Genomic DNA, 8,527 nt, shown 5'->3' on the forward strand with positions numbered 1-8,527 from the left:
TGGCAGACTAGTGCAGTCTGTCTCACATCCCCTTCTGCTCTCATACATGTCAATGGGTATTAAAACCTTGTTCCATCTAACCAGCTCTACTATCCAGCCCTCACGTACGTTGTTGGGTGTTTCTCAAGCCACCCCAGCCCCTGCCCTAATTTTCGTGCCCTTCCGTGGGGGGTGGTAACCCAAGAGGGAGGAGCCCACTATTTCCCTCCCAGGCCACTCCCACTCCTGGATTATGCACTCTCCAGGTGGTTCTGTGGTTTGACTTGACAGAACTAGCACACAGTGCCAGCTTCTGCCAGCTGATGCTGCGGCTAAGCCCCAACAACCCTCACCCACTCTAATTGTAGATTGCACCAGTAGCAATAATCAGCCCAGCCTGGCTTTTCCCTGATCTAGTCCACATGAGGCGCACAGGTGTTGTAGCCCTGCCTAGTCTGGTCTGTCCCCATCCCAGCCCACGCTCTCCAGTGGGAGTAGCTGTTCAGCAAGGGAACCACCCCCTATTCCCCTGCCGGTTCTGCCCCCTTCCTTCCTGATTCTCACGTGTGCTGGATGGGCGCTACGGTCACATCTGGCACAGGCAACCTCACCTTGGCATTCCATGTTGTGCACTGCTTATGTCGTGACCGAACCTGGCTCGACCCACACTCTGTTCCAGTGTTTGGATTTGCCAGTGGATGACGTGAACTGATTCAGCCTGGTCTGCCCCCGAACCATGCCAGATGTATAGCAGTGGGACACTTTGCATGACCTCTTCTGGGCTGTTTCCTTCCATGCTTCTTGCGCTTATTTGCAGGGTCTGTGTCCTGTCAGAGGAATTGCCCAGGCTCCTCCATCAGAACCCCTCTGAGTGCCAGATTTTGCGCATACCGGTGGGTCCATGTGCTTGCTATTACATACAGGAATCTGGTCTGGGAACACCTCAGACAAAGTTTCTTTGGGGATACCCCCAATCAAGCTTCCGGACTCAGAACCCTAGCCATCAAAAGACAGAGGCCAGAGCAAGTCAATCAACCACCTCAGCTATATGTTGGCAATGAAAATACTGGGCAAATGGAGACTCTATGATGGACTATGTCAATCAGTGGATTCTTCAACGAACTCATCATGCTTGGAGTGGTGAGAGTGGCAGCAACTGTTGAACTATCAAAACCATTTGAGCGGGACCCTCGGAGCATGCCCCACCTCCGGGACCTGGGGTGGGTGGGAGACTGGGTGGGGCTTCTCCCTTAAAATCCCCTTTTACATCAGATATATTAAGGAAATGATACGGAACTAATTGTCTTGCCCATCTTCCTGTAGCGCTTGAACCTTTTTACCCTAATTATGTCAAGTCTGTCAAAAAATAAATTTAAAAATAATCTGCTTGCTGACTTCTAATGCTAACTGCTGCACAGCTCAAAATGGGAAGCTTTCTGAGTTACCTTGCAGGTGTGATGTGCACTGTGTTCAGTATTTATGGACACCAACACACAGCAACACAACCCCCTATCACATAGGTGAGGGCTGCCAAAAAGTAGCACCTCCTGTTCAACTGTTTCAGGAAGACTCTTACAGTCATCATCTCAGTCAGCGTTAAGGAACAGCATCTGTAGACCAGATCTCTAATCTTTCTCAGAATTAATGACCCAATCAGAACTAGTGAATGCCACCTCCACTTAGCTGTTCATCAGACAAATTATCCGGATATCATCTACGGAGTTTTATGTAATTAAAATGTCTTCAGATGATTGGGTTTGCATGCTTAGGGAAATGAAAATTTGGTGACATGCATTCATTCAACCATATCAGCATTTGCAAGCTTTAATTTCCTATATTTACTAGAAATATGAAGAAAAAGGGACATTCAAAGACCTGAACATACTGCTATTTTTACTGAGAATATAGGGCAGGGTAGGAGCAATATCTCAACTGGCTATTCCTCCACCTGCAAGTGCTAGCATCCTATATGGGTGCTGGTTTGTGTCCCAGTCGCTCCATTTCACATCCAGCTCATTGTTTATGGCCTGGGAAAGCAGTGGAGGGTAGCCCAAAGCTTTGGGATCCTCTACCTACATGGGAGACCCAGAGGAGGTGCCTGGCTCATGGCTTGGGATTGGTGCAGTCCTAAACATTGTGGCCATTTGGACAGTGAGCATGTGGATGGAAGACCTTTCTATCTGTGTCTCCTTTTCTCTGTAAATCAGCTTTCCAATAAAAATAAATAAATCTTATTATTTATGATAATTATATATACATAAACACATGTGTATATGTATGTGTATATATGTATATATACATGATTATTAGCTGTAATCTTAATGTGCTCTATTATGAATCAATTGGTCTAACAGAAACAAACTCAGTTTCATTAATGTAATATGGGTTTACTGCATGCGGATTGTTTATGAGTCAGTCATGAAGTATATTAAATTTGCATTTTATTTATAAAAATCAACAGAAAATATTAAGTCTTCTGATGTGCAGTATAGAATCTACAGAATTCCATAAGTTATAAAGATTCTATGCTTCATTGTTTTTGAAACTGAAGATTTGTACAAATTTGTACAAATTGATTGATTTTTGTGTGAAATGGTTGATGAATTATATCCAGAATGAGGGCTGCAAAAGATCTGCTCAAAAATCCAATTCTGTGTTTATTAAATAAGCAAATTTTGAAATTGAAAAAGTAAACCTTCTAAACATTATCAGCCAGAAATAATACCTTAAAAATCCAGAAATTAGTTAAAATGCAATCATTGTTTTACTCAAGAAAATTCATGAATGAGTGACAGCTCCAATTCTCTGATGTGAAAAAGTTGCATAACATAATCCAAGCGTGTGATTAAAAATTGTAATAATTGTAAGCCAAACAAAAGATATGTTTTTTAAAGATATATGTATTTTTACATTTATTTACTCATTTAGTGGAAAGGCAAAGCCTCAGATGGACCGGGGCAAATGAGAGAGAAACGAATAGAGATAGAGACAAGTTCCATTGTCTGGTTCACTCCACAAATGACCACAACAGCTAGAACTGTACCAGACCAAAGCCAAGAGGAACGCCACCTGGCTCTCAAACATGGATGACAAATGCTCAGACACTCAAACCATTGTCAGGTGCTTTGCAGAGTGTACATGAGGAGAAAGCTGGATCAGAAGTAGACTAATGGAACTTAAAACCATGATTCTGTTAGGGGATGCTGGCGACCAAGGCTGTAGCTTAACAAAGTGTACAGTGGGGCTCAGCAGTGTGGCCTAGTGGCTGAGGTCCTTGCCTTGATCCCATATGGCCGCTGGTTCTAATCCCGGCAGCTACACTTCCTCTCTATCTCTCCTCCTCTCAGTATATCTGACTTTGTAATAAAAATAAAATAAATCTTTAAAAAAATAAAATAAAATAAAATAAATAAAAAATAAAATAAAAAATAAATAAAAAAAAAAAGTGTACAGTGAAGGCTCAAGGAAAGTGTTCCTTTAACTTCAGGTGTAAAACAATGTATTCAAAACCAGGACTGTGGTGTAGCATGCTAATTCTACACCTGTGGTACTAGTCTCTTATATTGGCACTGATTGGTGTCCTGACTGCTCCACTTTTGATCCAGCTCCTAGTTTTTGGTCTGGGAGAAGCTCCTGGCTCCTGGTTTTGGATCAGCCCAGCTCTGACCATAGTAGCCATTTGGGAGTAACCTGCAGATGGAAGGTCTCTCTCTCTCTGTGTCTCTCTCTTTCTCTCTCTCCCTATCTCTCTGTCTCTGTAATTCCTCCAACTAAAATAAATACATCTTTTAAAAAACTTAAAATATTCAACACTTGTAAACTCTAAAATTTCCAATATTATTTTCAAGTCTACCATAGGTTGTACTTTTTTACTTCTAAATACAAAAAATTAGATATGTTTATTGTCCATTATTTAAGTAAAATTGTCTAGTAACTACGAATTCGGTGATGTCAAAGTTACTGCGTATTGAACATATAGTCTATATATCTTTCATTAACACATGATTTTCCCTACAGGTTTCTTTAGGCTTTTTAGTCACCCTATAAACATCCTTATTTTACACAATTTAGATATTTTAAGCAACTGCGCTGTGCTAACACAGATAATAAATGGGTGAGGAACAATTTGAAAATCTTACAGGATGCCGTCAAGTGCAGATTTAGCAGAATAACATTGATTTCTATAAGGTGCTTTTATTGTAACATCTAATTATTTGTTAGTTGTATATGTTAAATCACTTTCATAATTTTAAATCAGAGAATGTTCAAATATGCCAAGTATGTATTCAACTAGTCTCAAATAATATAGACTCACATTGTCTATTAGATGCATATGTATATGATGTAGATAATGCTAATTTTTGTCTTGAAGACTAGACTTTGCACTGAAAACTCTCCATAATTTTTCCAGCGATAAAAAGCAGAAAAAGCAATATTTCTAAGCTTTTTTGTAAAAACTATATATTGAATAATCCTATGACAGTTGTTTTAAGATAAGTATTTAGTATTAGCAATAACAATATCCTTGCAGAATTTGAGCTTTTAAAATCCCAGCCTTGGGCATTGCATGTGAATGGAAAAAGGGAGAAGGGATGACTGAAGGGCTTTGGAAAGATTTATATGGTCAGCACCTATGCTAAACTGTTCCACGGACTCTTAGGCTCAGTGAGTTTTAAATTGCATGAAATTTAAATCCCACTGCTGAAATTTACAGAAAGTGTTGTCTTCTGTTTGGGCCAGAGATTGGAGAAAAGTCATCTAAAGCCTGCATGATACAATCCACGCAGCTTTTATGAATTCCAGATGAATAAAGTAAAGGGCTCTGAAAATTCCCAATAGATGGAAGGGTCAACTATATTCTGAGAAAACAGTGGAACATCCTTATCTTTCTTTGGGGAGGCAACTTTTTTTTTTGTATAATCAGTCATCTTTGTCTTATTAAAATTATATCTGTGTGAACAGTATCTTTTCCTTTTTTTCCCCTAAGAAACCCAGAGACTGATTACTTCCACTGATTCCTGGCAAGTTTGAGGATGTGTTAATACACAGAGGTGCTGACAGACTGGGAGCTTTGTCTTCCTGTTTGTGTTTAAGACGAGTTGCAGTCTACTTTTCAGGTCACTGTGCATCACATCAGCAATTTCTGACTCTCCAGTCACATTCTCAAGATTAAGTTCTGAAATTAGGCTTGCAAATATTCATACTGGAAAGCACGAATATTCCTCAGGGAACGAGTCCATGAGATTTAATCATCATAAAAAGTCACTAAGAGGTCACAGTTTTCAACACTTTTGGAAACCATTTTCCTCATTTGTTGATTGGATCTGTTACATTGTGGTTACGGCACTAAAAGAAAAACTTGAAAGAATAATAAAGCAAATGGATTTAGAATAGTTGTCATACAGGAAGTAGAAAACTGCCAGCTAAGAGATAACATTATTTTTAACCTATAAGGCGGACTAAATTCAGACTTAAAATAACTTGAGATCTGTTCTTTCAGTAGCTTTTAAACTCTGATACTGGTGCTCTAAAGGTCATGGATTTAAAAAAATTGACAAACCGGTCACCTAGCGGTTAAAGTAAATTTCTTGAAAGCAAAATTGCTGCTACTTGTGGCAGTAAATTATAGTCACGTAACACTACATCATAAAATCGTTATTCCCATCACTCAGCTGGCAATTACCAAAACAAACAGATGACAATTCAATCTGTCATTCACGCACAATGTATTAAGCTCCTTCTCTGGATTTAGACAATATAATCTTATCCTTTATTCAGCTCATGCACAGCAAGAATATGATGAAAAAGATCTTCAAGGTAAAAAACTAGCCATTATTAACCTGGGCTGATCTCATTCTGAATACATTGTTTTAAAATATTAGAGGTTTAACACAATGCAAATATAAGCAATATATGCAAAATGCTACCTTTCATTAGCGAATGCTCCCAGAACTACAGAATCAATAGGCCTTTGCTTTGTTTCTAAGATGCTTTAGGTCAGAATTTTATTAAATATTGGCAGTGACATACTATCTACTACATATTCTACTCTGTTTTCAAAGGTGTTTCAAAGAGTTTGTAGGATATGGAATCAAGTGTTAAATTTATTTGGGAACCGGTGCTGTGGCATAGTAGCTTAAGCCTACATCTGCGGCGTCAGCATACTGTATGGGAAGCAGTCATGTTTCAGCTGCTCCACGTCCATTTCAGCTCCCTGCTAATGGATCTGGAAGAGCAACAGAATATGGCTTCAGTCATTGGATCTCTTCAAGCACGTGGGAGACCTGGAAGAGATTTTGGACACCTGGCTTTGAACTAGTCCTGTTCCAGCCATTGTGGTCATTTGGGGAGTGAACCAGCAGGTGGAAGGTCTCTCGTTTTCTCCTTCTCTCTCTGTAAATTTGTCTTTCAAAAAATATAAATTTATTTTGGCTTGGTAATGTTTGATATTCATATATATATATATATATATATATATATATGTAAGAGCAATTAAAAACATGGTAAATGCATATTATTAATAAAATTGTCTACATTAAAATGAATGAGTAATAGATTCAGATTTCCATGAGCTTTTCAGTGTATTCTAACATGCTGTTTCTACTCCCTAGCATCTACATGTCCACCACATCTTTCAGATAGTTGCCATAATTTCACTCTATTTCTTTTTAACTTTCCTGGTTAAAAATAGAAATGATTCCAGTTATTTCTACAGCAAAAGTAAAAATTCCAAGTGATTTATCACAGCACAAATATGTTGTCTCTCATGCCACAACCCAATATCCAATAAGGTGTGAGTCAAGCCTAACATTTTCCTTTCTCTCAGTTCTTGATGCCCTCTGAATTCAGTCAGCAAATGGGGAAAAGAGGAAGATATGACATTGATTGTGTAATTTTATGCATCACATGGGAAGGGTTATTTGTCACTGGCATACACATTATATTGGGTAAATTGGGGTGACATTGGAACAAATACAGAGTTAAATGGAACAACAGTTGACTCTGAAGTAGATTAAAAATGAATATCATCACATAAAATAATATAAAAAGTGATCATGATTCATGCATCAAAATCATGATTCTCTCAATGCACCCCTTGGCCTTCTTTAGCTGGCCAATCATCTGCAGATTATACAAGAAAGAATATATAAAATCGCATAATCATCGTATTGGTGGGTATTAGATACCATTTTTGTGAAGAAGTTATATAAATATATTTTTTCAGTGTAAGACATTCCCTCTAATAACATTAATTGAAAACTGTAAAAACAGATCTAACTTATAAACTGCATTCTTGCTTGATTTGTTAAAAAGTAAAGCAACTGCTCCGTCAGTGTGGTGATGTTTTAGTCGTGTCTGAAAAAGATGATCGTGGGACTCCAGTGCTAGCTGAAGAAGCCTCTGCCTGTGAAGGTGAAACTGTGAGCCAGCTGAGAGTGTGCAGTCTGTTGACCAAGGTTCCGAGTCAGAGAGTAAAGGAGAACCTGTAGTTTACACTTGAGAAAGACCAGAGTCTAAACTGCCCAGTGACCGGGAGACTTCAGAAGCTTTTCTGTTCCAGAGTCTGTTTCTGAAGATATCCCTCGGAACCCCCAGCCCAGACGGGGTCGTTGGGGCAGCTGGGGCAAGTCTTTATTCTCCTCAGTCTCAGTTACAGTAAGCACCATAGGACAAGGTATTTCAAATGTCATTGAAATGGCAGAGACTTCTTTTGGATTCCCTAGTCCCAGTGAAAACTTATCTGAAGCCAAGCATGCAGCAGGAGAAGCCAATGCCAAAGAGAATGAAAACCCTTTCCCATTTGGTGCATTTCCAACCATCTCTACTGCTGTTCAGAGCACAGAACCGAGTGTTATTACTGGAAATCGTTAGGAAAAAAGACAATAGATTAAGAGCAGAAAGGATGCTAGACTTAAACGAAGGAAGGCTCTGATGAACTGGAATCCTGTACTGTCTCAGGTTTCACAGGAGGTGAAAGAGAAAGAAGAATTATGGACCTACAATGAGGTTGCCATGAAAACAGATAAAAACTTACTATGGGCTAGTCTTTGATGAAGTTCAAGGCCTTTCACATCGAGAAGCTCTGGAGATACTATCCAGAGAAAATGAAATACAGATGAAATCTGTCTTTAACCCTCTGAGTGGAGAATTACAAATTCTGAAACTTGAACTAGAGAAACTGAAATAAGCATTTTCCCTAGCAGAGTTTTGTGAGGAACAGGGAGAGGAATAGAAAAAAAAAAAAAGAAAGAAAAGAAAAGAAAAAAAGGAAGGGAGGGGGAAGATTTAGGCTCAGCGCTTTAGCCTAGGGGTTAAAGTCCTTGACTGGCATGCAACAGGATCCAATGTGATCACCAGCTCCCCTGCCAGCAGCCCCACTTCCCATCCAGCTCCCTGCTAGTGCCCTGGGAAAGCAGTGGAGCACAGCCCAAAGCCTTGGGATCCTGCACCCATGTGGGAGACCTGGAAGAAGTTCCTGGCTGCTTGGTTCAGATCAGTTCAGCTCCAGCTGCTGAGGCCACTTGGGGAGTGAATGATCGGACAGAAG

At 39.5% G+C, this 8,527-nt stretch overlaps 1 pseudogene; it reads left to right on the forward strand.

The window, feature by feature from the left end:
* LOC101531974 (protein FAM114A2-like) overlaps positions 1-8,212 on the forward strand; it is a 29,064-nt pseudogene extending 20,852 nt beyond the window's left edge.
* The last annotated feature ends 315 nt before the right edge of the window (positions 8,213-8,527 follow it).

The sequence above is a fragment of the Ochotona princeps genome, chromosome X (assembly GCF_030435755.1).
Source record: "Ochotona princeps isolate mOchPri1 chromosome X, mOchPri1.hap1, whole genome shotgun sequence".
Taxonomy (NCBI): Eukaryota; Metazoa; Chordata; class Mammalia; order Lagomorpha; family Ochotonidae; genus Ochotona; species Ochotona princeps.